The sequence below is a fragment of the Hyperolius riggenbachi genome, chromosome 2 (genome assembly GCF_040937935.1).
Source record: "Hyperolius riggenbachi isolate aHypRig1 chromosome 2, aHypRig1.pri, whole genome shotgun sequence".
In the NCBI taxonomy this organism is placed as follows: domain Eukaryota; kingdom Metazoa; phylum Chordata; class Amphibia; order Anura; family Hyperoliidae; genus Hyperolius; species Hyperolius riggenbachi.
The window spans coordinates 479,731,070-479,745,935 of NC_090647.1; the positions used below are offsets into that span (position 1 = coordinate 479,731,070).

At 44.1% G+C, this 14,866-nt stretch overlaps 1 long non-coding RNA gene across 4 annotated transcripts; it reads left to right on the plus strand.

Moving 5' to 3' along the window:
* Positions 1-1,251: 1,251 nt before the first annotated feature.
* LOC137547099 (uncharacterized) lies at positions 1,252-14,382 on the plus strand. Of its 4 annotated transcripts, none has more exons than XR_011026478.1 (5): positions 1,252-1,483; positions 12,231-12,401; positions 12,695-12,843; positions 13,037-13,126; positions 14,031-14,382. It is a non-coding gene; the product is annotated as an uncharacterized lncRNA (long non-coding RNA). The 4 variants fall into 4 exon arrangements; XR_011026475.1 differs by having other exon boundaries at positions 1,259-1,483; positions 14,051-14,382; XR_011026476.1 differs by having other exon boundaries at positions 1,260-1,483; positions 12,231-12,383; positions 14,051-14,382.
* The last annotated feature ends 484 nt before the right edge of the window (positions 14,383-14,866 follow it).

The following is a 14,866-nucleotide window of genomic DNA, read 5'->3' on the forward strand; positions in this document are numbered from 1 at the left end:
AAAAAAAAATGAGAAATCTGATCGGATTATCCAGTCAAATAAAAAAAAAAAAAAAAAAAAAAAAAAAAAGGCTTTGATTTTTACGGGAGATACGATCATTTTTATCGACTTGCCGTAAAATCGGATCATTTTATTGTATCGTGTGTGTGGCCACCTTTAAGGAGATCATTGAAGACACTGGAGACAGCAGAACTCTGGCACAAACTGATCAAATCTGCAGAGAATATTTACATGTGTATGGCCATCAGTTTTTATTATGTTTGCATAGAAAAGCTTAAAAGTGCACACGGATACAATTTTAGCAAACAATCTACCTTCCGATCTGATAATTGTGATCGGAAGGAAACGATCAAGCTCATAAGTGGAAAGAAATAAAAAATTAACCTATACGATCATTTCAAATGTAATCAATTAATAAATTAATCATTTGTTGTCGAACGGCATTATCAACATTATACAATCTGACTTATCGGAAGGTCGATCGCTCACCAAATCTTATGCCAAGTACACGATACAATTTTCACACAGATTTACTGTCAGATCGATTGTTTCCAACAGATCCTATCTGACTTCTGATTGATTTTCCGTTAACTTAACTTCTATGGAAACCTGTTGGCAATAATCTGACAGTAAAGGTGCCCATACATTAGAACGAGTATGGGCAGATTCGACCGAGAGACAAATTTATCTCTAATCGAATCTGCCCATACACTACAGGCCGATTCCCATCCAATTTCAGCATGAAATCATCAGGGAATCGGCTGAGCCACCGCTGTCCGCCCGACAGGTAATGTATAAATGCACTACACACTGCATACATTTATACATTGCGGGGTTACATCATCTCGTCACTCTAAGCAAATCAGCTGCCGCACCGCCGCACACCCGACCACCCAACCTCGGCCCAAAATTTGCGATCGACTGTGCAGCTAATATGTGTCCCGAAATTGGTCGCTTTGTCAGTTGGGCATGCACTTGGCAGCACTAATTTTCATCCAATTCGATTATAATAATGGAATTGAATGGTCGATTGGTTGGTTGCCTGGTGTATGGCCCCATTTAATCTGTCAGAAAATTGTACCGTGCGCACATAGCATTATTATTTATTGGCACCTTCGCTAGAACTTTCCCGAAGCACATTCCCTATCAGCGTGCTATAGGAAGGAGCTGGGATGCCTCATCCAGCTGTCACAACACTGGGCACGTGTGACAGCACCAGCCTGCCTGGCGGCACCGCTCAGCAATGTCACGCGCAGCTGAGCGCGACATCCCCGCCGGAATCCAGCAGCCTCGCGGACACTGACCGGTCGCTCCTCTCTGCTCGAGCTCCGCACTGCGCTGATCAGCAGCTCCTGCTCCGTGTAGCTCCGCTCTCTCCCGCTGGCTACGAAGCTCTCCAGCAGCTCCAGCACACGGACGACTTGCGGGACCACTCCGGACACCGACCCCGGGCCGTCGGAGTGACTTCGCCCGCCCATTCACAGTAAGTTATCTCTCTGTTTATATGTGGCCCCGACCCCGTGTTCCCATAGTATAGAGCTACGCCCACTCAGGAGTTGCCAACTCGGCGTGTATGGACGCAATGACTTCACATTTTAGGTGCCCGTAATGTGCCCATCTTTTTAAAATAGGCGTCCGTCCACCACAGATGCCGCTTTATTGCACGCCTGTGAGCACTGCGGTCAGGTCCCGACTCCCGGGTAGCTGAGAGGGTTCGCTTTCCTTCAGCGTGTTACCCATTGGCGCCTCCCTCCAGCCTGTATAAACAGAGAGGCAGCCGAGTGCTCTCCGCCCCCCACATCTCCGTCCAGCCAGTAGCAGCAGCAGCAGCTGTCATCCAGGGAGGAGAGATCATGATCCTTACTCCACACGCAGAACACAGCAGCCAGCCAGAGTACACACAGCAGCAGAGGAGCTGATACAGCGGCAGCTCAGTCACTTATGTAAATCACCCGGCATAATTAACTCTTTCAGGTTCACCAGGCAGCCAGGTAATACAGTTCCAGCAACAGCAGACAAACAAGGAGCACAATATAAATCACGTCTCTGTAATAGAATAAAGGAATGTGGGAAGTTTGTGGGGAGAAGGGTGTATCCATGCAAAGAGAGAAGCAAGAATATCAAGGGGAAAAAAGTGCCCACTTATTTATTCTTCTTCACTAAAACCGACAAGTCTTTGTATCATAATAATACTTTAAAGGACATCTGACCTGGGGAGGGGAGATATTAGATTTACTTTGCTGGGGCTTCTTCCAGTACTTAGCAGTCTTATCTGGTCCCTTTCTGTACTTTCACAGCCCACCAGGCTGCTGCTCTCCCCTCTGAAAGATCCCCGACCACAGTGGTCGCAGGCTGCTGTGAATGCAAATCTCATCTGTGCATCTCTCTCGCTCATGCTCCTGTAGTCAGGACCATTCTGCGCCTGCATAGTTTAAGTATGTGAAAACTGCGCAAGCACAGAATTATCCTGGCCACTGGAGCACAATCGAGAGTGGTGCAGATGTGCCCACGACCACAGTGAGGGATCTTTTGGAGGTGACTTCAACATACTGGAGTAGATTGGACCTATAGTGCCCACAAAACGCTTGTGCAATGAATCTCTTTGAGAAGGTTCATATCAGTGCGGTTCGTACACTGTGCGTTCAGCAAAGCGGTGCATGTACCATTTTTGGGGCATTTTTGTTATAATGGAAGGTATAGGAAGAGCGCTAAACGCTCACAAAACCGTTTTATGTGGCGATTGCTTTTGCATATTTTAGAATAAATACACTATATTTATTCTTTTCCGGGTCAAAGAGTTCACTTCCTGACTTGCATCAGGGAGTGAATTACAAAAGCGCTTAGAAAAGCGCTTTTACCAGAAACGCAGCGCGCAGTGGCGCCGGGAGAGGGAAAAATGTACAAAACGCTTGCGTTTTCGATTTTAGGTGTAAATGAGGCCTAAAAGTGTTCTTCTGACTCTGCCCCCTGTCTGTCCAAAATTTTGGGTGTCCAGATTTTTGGGGGCTTTTGTCCGTCAAAAATTAAAAACTAGGTTGGCAACACTGGTCCCGCTTATCCTCTCAGCAGTTGCTATCAGAGCTGTGTGATTAGGTACCGTGATTGACTGGCTTGACATAGCTCCCAAGCAGTGGGTAGCGCCAAGAGGATGCAAAGGTTCAGTACATTCCTTACAGTACAGTTGTGACATCATTATGTAATGGCAAGGCATCTGACCCTCTGCCTCAAACACTTTTAGCCATTAACCCTGAACAAGCATGCAGCAGATCAGGTGTTTCTGACATTGTCAGAACTGACTGGATTAACTGCATGCTTGTTTCTGGTTTGATTCAGACACTACTGCAGCCAAATAGACCAGCAGGGCTGCTAGGCAACTGGTATTGTTTAAAATGAAATAAATATGTCAGCCTTCATATTCTTATCACTTTAGGTGTCCTTTAAAGAACAACTGAAGCAAGAGGTATATGGAGGCTGCCATATTTAAGCAATATCAGTTTCTGGCTGTCCTGCGGATCCTCTACCTCTAATACTTTTAGCCATAGACCCTGAACAAACATGCAGCACATCAGGTATTTCTGACAATATTGTCAGATCTGACAAGATTAGCTGCATGCTTGTTACTGGTTTAATTCAGACACTACTGCAGCCAAATAGATCAGCAGGTCTGCCAGGCAACTGGTATTGTTTATAGGGAAATAAATATGGCACCCTCCATATCTCTCTTACTAGAGCTGTCTTTTAACCTAGCATGTATATGTAGCTGTACTCCTCTCTGAGGCCGGGTACACACATGACAGAAACTATTGCGGAGCTGGAAACGCTGCGTTTTATGCAGCAATATTAGTCTATGGGACGCAGAAGGACCTGCGCTCCATCTGCGATTTATAGTAAGCAGTAAGTGTTCTGCAGACGCTTGCAGTGTTGCATAACATGCAGGCTGGCTGCCAAAACGCACATAATGAAAGTCTATGGGAACGCATATGTGTTGCGTTTTCCATGCGTTTTGCGCAGCGTTTTTCATTAATTAAAAAGTAAAGATATCTGTGTTTCCGCTTCCTGTTGTCTTCCTAATGATTTGCATATATTTAATTAAAAAAAGCATAGTTAGTGAACCGCAAATGTGTACAAATGCACGCAATACACATGAAAAACACGTCTGCTGAAAAAAACCACAAAACGCAAATGCACTAAAAACGTGTTACAAAAAACGGAAAACGCAGGTAGAAGGATCAATTAGGTCAATATCAGCATTCAATAAGATTTAGTCAGGAGTCAAAGGGAAATATAAAGACAATTAAAAATAAGGCATGTCTCAACAATAAATCGCAATTCCAGCTTGATCTCAAAAACGGTCCCATCAAAGTCATCAACACAACTATGTAGCAGTAACAATTGAATACAAGTATGGTGTGATATTGGATCCTTACTGGACGCAATAGAGAATAACAATTTGTAATGTAAAAACAAAAGGCAATCCATCAACAGCCTACTAAACACTAACTTAGTGTAAAAGAGTCTACATGGCTGCCTTCATACAGCCAAGTAAGAGTGCAATGTGCATGTAAACAAGAAATTTGAGTGACTGTCAGCAGCAATACGAGGAAAAGTGCTCCGGGCAATAGATCCATGTAATGCTAATTAGCCAGGGCAGCGCAAGCGTAGTGGCCCGACACTAAACCGCGGCGGGGGACCAGAGGATCATTTAGGACAGGCACAGGCACAGGACGGCTGCAGGGGGCTGGTAGAAGCCCCAGGTAAGTGAAACTCTTTTACCTACCTTCGGTTTAGGTTCACTCTTAGGCAGGGCTGTGGAGTAGGTACAAAAATCTTCCGACTCCGACTCCTCAATTTATGAAACCACGACTCCAACTCTGACTCCGGGTGCCCAAAATTGCCCCGACTCCGACTCCACAGCCCTGCTCTTAGGCCCCTTTTAGGCCTTGTTCATATTATAGATCGCCAGTGCAATCGCAAGCGCTGAGCGATTTATTGAGTGATTTTTGAAAGCACTTTTCTAAACACCTTTAGAGCGATTTGTACTTTTCTAAGCGCTTTTGTGTAGCTGTGTTTTTTTCACTTCAATGAACTCCTTGCCCCGGAAATGAATACATACAATGTATTTATTCATTAAAAGCTCTTGGAAAATCTCTTTTCAATGCGCTTTTTCAAACGCTTAGCGATTTTCCTATCTTTTCTATTGAATTGTAAATGCTCAGAAAATGGCGCAAGACCCACGTTGACACACGTATGACCATCAGTTTTTATTATGTTTGTATAGAAAAGCTTAAAACGGAACTGAATACTAAAAAAGAGAGACAGGCAGCCTATTTGGCCAATCAAAGCACCAGGATCACATCCTAGAAAGCCACTGACCCACCAGGGCTCGGGGCGGGTTCAGTGGAGCAGTAGTTAGTTACAAGCTGAGTTCAAGCTCCTCTGATGAATCAAGCGATTGTCAATAATAACAGTATAAAATGACCTGAAATTTCTGCGTCTGTAGATACAGTATAGAGAAAGGAGCCAATGTGCTGTGCAAAAAACAAACCAGGAAGTACAAACTTCAGATTGCTGTCAGAATTGGCCATGACAGGTGTCTGACAGAAATCTATCTGATGGTCGAATCTGCTGCAAATCTATCAGTGTATGGCCACCTTTATTCACTATGCAGTGTTGGTAGCACACAGCAATTTTACAGATACTTTTGACATTACACTGATAGATTTGCAGCAGATTCGACCATCAGATAGATTTTTGTCAGATGCCTGTCAGGTAGAATCTGACAGGAATCTATCTGATGTATGCCACACTCTAGGAACAGATTTCCAATAGATTTCAGAATGAAATCTATTGAAAATCTATCTAAATGCATTATTGCGCCATGAGATCCAATGCAACTCTATGGGCCATCGATCTGCTGCCAGCAGCAGAACGACCTAGATTTTCCATCCTGTCAGATAGATCAAATCGATCAAAATCGGACACAAATTGATCGATTGGCCGGTTTGATCTAATCAATCAATCGCTGAAATCGACATTTGTTACTTAACACATACATTGTAAGGGGACCACACGCTACAATATTTGTATATGCACATTAACCAGGCAATGTACAGTATGTGTTACCAAGGTAACGTGGGGCACAACGTGCGACCTGTTCTGTTTACCAGTACAATTCCTGCGCTCAGAATTTTTACCACTACATAGTGAATCTGCCCCAATAATAGCCATATAGCATGGCTTTCCTGATTGTCATTGAGCAGCCATTGCACATTAGGGGACACTAGAGGTAGTCGCCTAAAAATGATTATTTAACAATTAGTTTGGCAGATTAAAATCTAAGGTGTGCATGAGGCCTTAGCAGGAAGCACATATCTTAGGTAATTACCGTCCATCTATAGGTGTCCTTTCATATTCTACAAAATAACTGTAATAATCTCTTATATACTTAAAGGGGCACTATTGCAAATTCCCTTGTTTTTAGTCCCTTTAACATAAATATGTGTAAGTGGAGCAATGTTATTGCCACTTATTGTGGCTGATCAAAAGTATTTTTTACATTGCCACTAACCATTCAGAGCTAGTGAGTCACGTCGGAAGATTTACCTTTGTGACGCGACTTGGCATAATCCATTCTGCAGTAGGAGGCATCTGTATTTGTAGATACTGCAGCCGTTACATCCCCCCCCCTCTTGTCAGCCCAGCTAAGTTTGGTCCAACTTGTAACTGCACTATCGTGCAGTTACGGAGATCTGTGTGGGCTGCAGCCACCGTACGGGTCTACAGTTACAAGCTGCCCGCTGAGGACCTCTTATTTAAAGCTGGCACAAGGACGGACACCTATTGGTGTCCGTTGCTGTGGTAACCAGCAATCGGCTTTCTAATTGCGCAAGACAGGGGCAGCATCAGCGAGAAGACACAAACACATCTTGTGTTTGTGTCTTCTCGCTGATGCCGCCGCTGTCTTGCGCAATTAGAAAGCCGATTGCTGGTTACCAAAGCAATGGATAGTGCAGTTACAAGTTGGACCAAACTTAGCTGGACTGACCAGAGGGGGGGGGGGGGGGGGGGATGTAACGGCTGCAGTATCTACAAATGCCTCCTACTGCAGAATGGATTATGCCAAGTCGCGTCACAAAGGTAAATCTTCCGACGTGACTCACTAGCTCTGAATGGTTAGTGGCAATGTAAAAAATACTTTTGATCAGCCACAATAAGTGGCAATAACATCGCTCCACTTACACATATTTATGTTAAAGGGACTAAAAACAAGGGAATTCGCAATAGTGCCTCTTTAAAAAAATGTATGGTTTCATACAGTATCTGAATGAAGTGCTCTGTATGTATTGCAGCTTAGCAATCAGGCTAAGCAGGTGGTATTAATAGCTCAGAGGGAGCAGATGGCTGGAGATTATGAAGATGCACAGAAGCCACATCCCTTATTATATTTTGGAAAGCCCAAGCAAGGGCAAAACTATTTGTTCTGGGGTGTCCTGACTCCACCCTCCACCTCAGAAATTTCTCTTCTAGGAGAACAATACATCTACAGAACTCGTGTGGAGAGGGTTCAAGATATAGCTCATTTCCCCCCAGTCAGTACATCATTTCTACTTGATAGTTAATGATTTTCCCATTTCCCACACTCTGAACATGTTTCTTTGGTTCTTTTCCATGTTCATCCTGACAATCTTCTCTCCTTCCTTTTCTCTCCTTCTTTTTTTGCTCCTTTTTCCCTGCTTATTCTAGCCTTCAACTCCACTCTTAATTTTTCTAGTTTTCTTATTACATATTTTCTCCTCCCTGTGACGCTTCACGATGTCGGCAATACCGATTACCGAAGATTTGCGAATGCATCATTTTATAGTCCTTGGTCATTTCTAGCCAATTCCATTCTTCTGCCCAGCTGACATACAAAACCGCAAGGAACTGCCTGGACATTAACGATAATGCAAAGCTTGCATGCGGGTTAGAGAGACGCAGAGACGGGAACACACCCATAGAATTGTATGAGTAGTGAGATGACATGCAGAATTATTAATTAGTAATGCAGCTGATGCCCTGTGAGCTACCCCTGAGGCTGGGAGCACAGAACCAGGACCCAATAGTGGACTAGTGTAGTAGTGCAAACTTGAATACCATTTTCACATGCAGAAAAAAAACTGACAGCAGTGTAGCACTGTGTGCATTTTCTCTATCAATTACATTACTTTCTGTAAAAAAAAAAAAAAAAAGGTGTGCAAGTGTGCTCCCAGCCACATTAGTGCACTCTATGCTGCTATAGCATATAGCATATAGCAGCATAGAGGGCGCTATTGTGGCCGGGAACACGAAGAATCTCTCCCGTTCCCTGCCTGTTGGCTCCTGTCACCGAAAACGGAAGTGGCTGCCGGCTGGATCAGGAGCATCTGATGGAGTCGGCGTGGGCACAATACACCTGCAGGGGGCTGCTGGAAGCCCCAGGTGAGTAAAACTCATTTTTTCCCCACAGAATTAAGGGCTGATTCACACTACAAGAGCTTTTTAAGAGCTAGAGATTTTAAAAGCGCTTGCTAATGCAATGCTATGAGGGGATTTTACAAAATCACATCGCTCCAGTGAGAATACACAGATAGGATAACATTAGCAAGTTTTTAAAATCACAAAGCGCTCAGATAAGCTCTTGTAGTGTGAACAAGCCCTTACTCATCTGCAAATATCCACGACCAACTTGGTCGTGGATTTTGCTGCTCTGAGAGGCAGAGCTATGAGCTGTAGCTCTGCCTCTCTTGCCGTCAATCGCCGCACGGATCACCGCCTCTCCCCGCCCCTCTCTGTAAAGGAAGAGTGAGAGGGGCGGGGAGAGGCGGTGATCCATGCCGCGATTGACATCAGGAGAGGCAGAGCTGAAGCTGAAAGCTCTGCCCCTTCCAGGAAATACCGGCTGGATTGCCCCCCGGGGATTTGGGGGCTCTGCAGCCCTCGTTTTGTGGCGGGTACGTGGCGGTTTACTTGTCATGAGAGCACTTAAGCGAATTATAAGGTAAAATGGGCAAAATTAGTTCACTTCAGTGTCTCTTTAAGCCCCATACACACGCTCAACAGCGGTCTTTTATGCAGCACAATTATCAAACAACTTTTGTTGTGAAACAAGTTGAAACAACCCAAAAAAGGTTGCTTGCTATTGTTCACACAAGTGATAAGACTGATAAGACATCAATCCAACTGTTGGATTGACATCTTATCAGTCTTATCAGTTGTGTGAACAATAGCAAGTAACTTTTTTTGGTTGTTTCACAACAAAAGTTGTTTGATAATTGTGCTGCATAAAAGACGGCTGTTGAGCGGAATTCACCTTGAGCTTGCTGGGAAATCTGTAATTTTTTGTTAACACATGTAACCCTTGTCAGCTCCAGGGCCAATTGCAAATGATTTTCAAACTTACATTGCTCCTGAAATTATTTGATATACTATTAAATTTGGGGTTAGGGCCCTTTTACACTAAATCAGTTGGTATGCGTTAGTGTGTGTTAGCATGTGTTACAACACGCTGGTACGTGTTTTTTTCCATAGCAGTGCATTGTGAAAAAGCTTTCAATTAAAACGCGTATAGTGTGAACTGTGCCATATGAAAACATGGACATTACTTTGAAAAACGTTTTTCTTCCAGTTTTTACTGAGAACAACTGATTAAGTGTAAAAGCGGCCTAAGTGTCTACAATTTTAGCTGTACTGTCCTACCATTTTGTCCATACACAATCCCTGCAGAGCTGTTGTGAATCCAAAGAGAATGTTGTGCACATTTAGCGCAGAGGTGTTGTCCATTATATACCTGGTTCAGACTGTGTGTTAAGAATGTGTGATAGAGGACAAACCCCCTTATTTCATTGCTTTGATGGCGGGTGTGTGTTCTCCAGATTTATTGCAGCCTGCCCTGTGTCGCTGTTGTTCACTGCCATATAAAAACGTTCCACATACAGCAGCAAATACTGCCAACACAGGCTGCAGAAATGCCAGTGACCACACACAAGAAGCAATGAAACAGGCAGTCACGTGCTTATGGCAGGCAGCCGGGGCTGGTTTTTAAATCGGCCTCCCTATAGCTTTCATTTGTTTGCACTGCATCCACTTTCCTGGTCAGACTTGACCTTGCAGAATATTCCCCTCATCCTTTTCCTGTTGTGGTTGGTGTTGAATGCTGAATTGTTAAATGTATGTTTGAGATTATAAATGTTTTGTAACAGAAATATCCAGTTCCCTGTGAAATTCTAATCATTTAGGGCCTGGGCCCACTGACGCAGGTGTGTCCGCTTTTCAGTTACACATCAATGTTAACCCTCCTGGCGGTATGAAACATTCCGCCAGGAGGCAGCGCGGCAGTTTTTTTTTTTCTTATATCATGTAGCGAGCCCAGGGCTCGCTACATGATAGCCGCTGCTCAGCGGCATCCCCCCGCCCTCTTCGATCAGGAAATCCCATTCAAAGAACGGGATTTCCTGGAGGGCTTCCCCCGTCGCCATGGCGACGGGGCGGGATGACGTCACCGACGTCAGCGACGTCGTGACGTCATTGGGAGTCCCGATCCACCCCTCGGCGCTGCCTGGCACTGATTGGCCAGGCAGCGCACGGGGTCTGGGGGGGCCGCGTGCCGCAACGTATAGTGGCGATCGGGCGTGGGGCGGCGGCGATCAGTGTGCTGGCGCAGCTAGCAAAGTGCTAGCTGCGTCCAGCAAAAAAAAAAATTAAGAAAATCGGCCCAGCAGGGCCGGAGAAAGCCTCCTGCGCGGCTTACCCCGAACTACGTTCGGGGTTATCGCCAGGAAGGTTAAGGTGCCCATACACGATACAATAAAAAAACGTTCGATTTTCCCGTTTATTCGATCTAAATGATCGAATCGAATGAAAGTTGAAAATATGTTTTTTTCAATTAAGAAATTCGAACGATTATCCAGTTTTTTCAAGAAAAATCTGATCGGACATGCTAGAAAAATCTTTATATTCGATGTAACGGAATAATCGAACTAAATTATCTAATCGAAAAAAATGAAAAATTGTACCATGTATGGCCACCTTTACAGATGCAGAAAAGTGGACAGAAGCGGATACAACTGCGTCAGTGGGCTCAGGCCCTCAGTATGTCCTAACTGTCACTTTCTGTACGGCAGCCTTTTTGTCTCTTCATTCTGGTATAGACATTTGTCAGTTAGTGAGGTTGTAGCAGTCAGGCTTTGGAAATGGATACCTTTTTACCTCTGGAAAGCTCTACAAAACATCCCTGTGTGCTTTGAATGTGAGTAAAGATTCTTTGGATTCTACTTGGAATCTTTTTCATTGAGTACAACTGCCTGTGTATACTTTTGAGTCAGTGTGGAGACATATTGGGGAAGGGGGTAGGGTTACACGCTGCCCACACTGTTATGTAAGAGAAGGATAATATGATGGCTGCACTAGTTATGAGGCTTTGGGGGCAGGATGACATGGTGGACGCACTGTTATAGCTAACTGTCCTATTCTTTTTCTGGTAAGTTTTGTTTTTCCTCTCACTGTTCTCTGTTTCTCCGCACATGAGAAGTGCTTCTTGAAAGCTTGTCCCCACAGTGGTCATTTTCTACCTCTTTTTCCATGTGTGTTCTATATGCGGCTTACACTGCTGATTAACGGCTTATAACAGGAGACTAAACACTGCATGCATCTGATGAAGGAAAAAGAAACAGCATTTTTATTAGGCTCAAACATTTTGATTAGATTTGTGATTTATTATTGTTAAAGGATTCTGATTGGTAATCCTCGCTAACGTTTGCTGCAGTTTTCCTAGTCTTGGTTTTGATAACTCTGCCCCACTCTTCATTTGGTAGATTTGGCCGTCCAGAACAATGGGCCTGATTCACAAAGCGGTGCAAAGTGTTTGCACGCCTTTGAAAAGCCCTTTATCACGCCTAAACTCAGTTTAGGCGTGATAAAATGAAACTCGCGCAAAATTCCCACGCGTAAAGTTTTGTGCGCAATCGCGCAGTGCACGGTGCAGTGCGCGCGATGCGCCCATTAAACCCTATGGGCGCTGCGCACGGAATTGCTTTGGAATTGCTTTTATCGCTGACTTTGCGCGCGATAAAGAGTACAAAGTGGTGCTAACTTAGCGGTGCAAAGGTTATCACGCCTTAAGTCTTTTAGGCGTGATAACTGAGTTATCACCGCTTTGTGAATCAGGCCCAATGACTCTAAATGTGCTTTTATTTTATGTAATGATTTTTCAAAAGGCCCCTACACACGTTGGATTGATGTAACCCATCAGGGATCGGGACCCGCTCTTTCTGATGACATCACTGGACCTAAGCTGTACAGCTGGCGATGCAATCATGAGGGGGTATGGAGGGACGACGGAGGGGCACAGATGTAATGTCATGTGACGGGTGAGCGGTGGCGCAAAGGTAACTCAACCAAGTTGATCCACGTGGCGGATCGCTTGCAGGTCTGGGGGCTTGTGTACACACACTAGATTATCGGCTGAGGCGGTGTTTGTTGCCTGCCAAAGCTGAGTTTAATCAAGTGTTTGTATGGGGCTTAAAGAGCAACTCCAGTGAAAATAATGTAATAAAAAAGTGCTTCATTTGTACAATAATTATGTATAAATGATTGTCATTGTTTGCCCATTGTAAAATCTTTCTTCTCCCTGATTTACATTCTGACATTTATCACATGGTGACATTTTTACTGCTGGCAGGTGATGTCACTGGAAGGAGATGCTGCTTTCTTTTTGGGCAGTTGGAAACCGCTGTAAACAGCTGTTATTTCCCACAATGCAACAAGGCTCCCACAGTGTGATGTCAGAACCATCCATACAGAGCACCCTGATGATCTGTTTGTGAAAAGGTAAAGATTTCTCATAGGAAAGGGGGTATCAGCTACTGATTGGGATGAAGTTCAATTCTTGGTTACGGTTTCTCTTTAAATCAAGCATTTGAAGTTTACATTTTATCAAATGTAGTCATTTAATATAATAATTTATGCTTTGGCCTTGCCTCATGCTAATGCTTATACCTGCCATCCCTTTATCACATTACAGATCCATTTTGAAGCAGGACAGAAGTGGAAGTGAGTGAGAAAAGGTGACTGCTCTGAAGAGGAAGATGATCCGGACATGACACTGGAGAAGGTAACGCCCCCCCAACACTGCCCACCACTGCCATGCTGCTCTACATGCAAGGGAGGAAGGATGAGGGTGGCTGCACTATTGTGGGGGGAGGGGTTACACACAGGCTTGCAGAAATGGGGGAGGGGGGGTAAGTTTGCATGGGGTCCACACTGTTATGGAAGGAAAGGATGAGATAATGGCTGAACTAGTTATGAGAGGTAGGGGGCAGGCTGTTATAGTGGGTGAACTGCTAGCAAGGAGTGTGGTATGGTGGCTATAGTATTCATGGGGCATAGGATGACATTGTGGCTACACTGTTAAGGGGAGGAAGATGACATTGTAGTACTGTTACGGGGAGGAGAGGGACTCGGTAGCCCTTTCAACCATTTAATGCCCCTCCATTGAGATGTACAATTGCCAGTCACAGTGTGTTGGCTTATTTTAAAGAGAAACACGGTTGTGACCCCACACAATTATCAGCGTGTGGGGTAGAGAAGCTTAGAAGACAGTGGAGGGGGTGCAACTCAAAAAGAGACATCTCTAAAATTGAAACCCGGTGGATATATAAGATGGACTGCCTTACACCAAAGGGGCTGATCATTGAATTGGACCTCAGTAGTTTTATAGCCAACAGCTGATGCATAGAAATGTATGGTATGGGTAGACACTGGGCCGCTATCTGGGATGCATCCCATGCTTACCATTCTATTTGTATTTTAATTTCATTTTTATTTTTATATGTCTTTGTTTTATTTTTATTCTATTTTTCATTATTTTTATTTTCAGGCCATTCAGACTATTATGGTAGTTTCCATTTTGGCCACAAGATGGCAATAAGAAGTTGTGCAATAAGATGGCATGTTTAGAGCATGTACTGTAAATGCCAATTTGAATTGTGAATATGTAAAGGGTTTATGTATCACAGAAATTCTGCCTCTTGCACAGAATGCTCCTGACCACAGAAGGGAGGGAGTACATGGCCCGAGCAATGCATGCACAGTGGCCCTTTCGGAGGGAACCAGCAGAACAACAAACACACTGGGAGGAAACTGAGGGACCTGTAAAGCTATCAGCTCTGAAACAACGACTCAGGATTTTCTCACCAAAGAGTATCTCGGATCCTCAGCATCCTCAGCATTGATCCGCATGCACTTCCTAAAGCTCTATCTTATGTATGCAGATATATATATATACCTACTTGTTCTACTTACATAATGTATATATTGTACTGTCCACATTTTGATTTCAGTTAATTGTATAAAATTCTGTTTCAGGAATTTGCCATTTCCCATAATTCCCTCTGACTGAAGCCAATACTGATGTAATTTCCCCCCTTACTTTTTTTTCACCTAGAAACTGCACTGTCATAGCTAGCTTGCTTTGTAAACACATGTGAGCACAGTATAGATCAGATTTCAGCAGCTCACTGAACCTCCCTCAGCCAATCAGTAAGGAGCAGGAATGTGGGAGTGATGACAAGTTTCCTTCTTGTGAGCAATGGAACAAATAAAGCCAAGCTGACTGAGATAACATTTATTACAGCAGAAACATTTCTGAATACAATGGAGTGCTTGCAGTGCAGGGTAAGGCTGCAGGCTGCATAATAAACACAGAGCAGTGGGTATATGGAATTTGATTTTGTGGCCGACAATCCCTCTTTAAACAGCAGGAGGCCATCAAGAGTGCCTTTGGTATCACAGAAAAATAGGAAATGATGCCTGTTGTGGCCACCGTGCTCGATCAGTCTCAAATTGGCTTGTT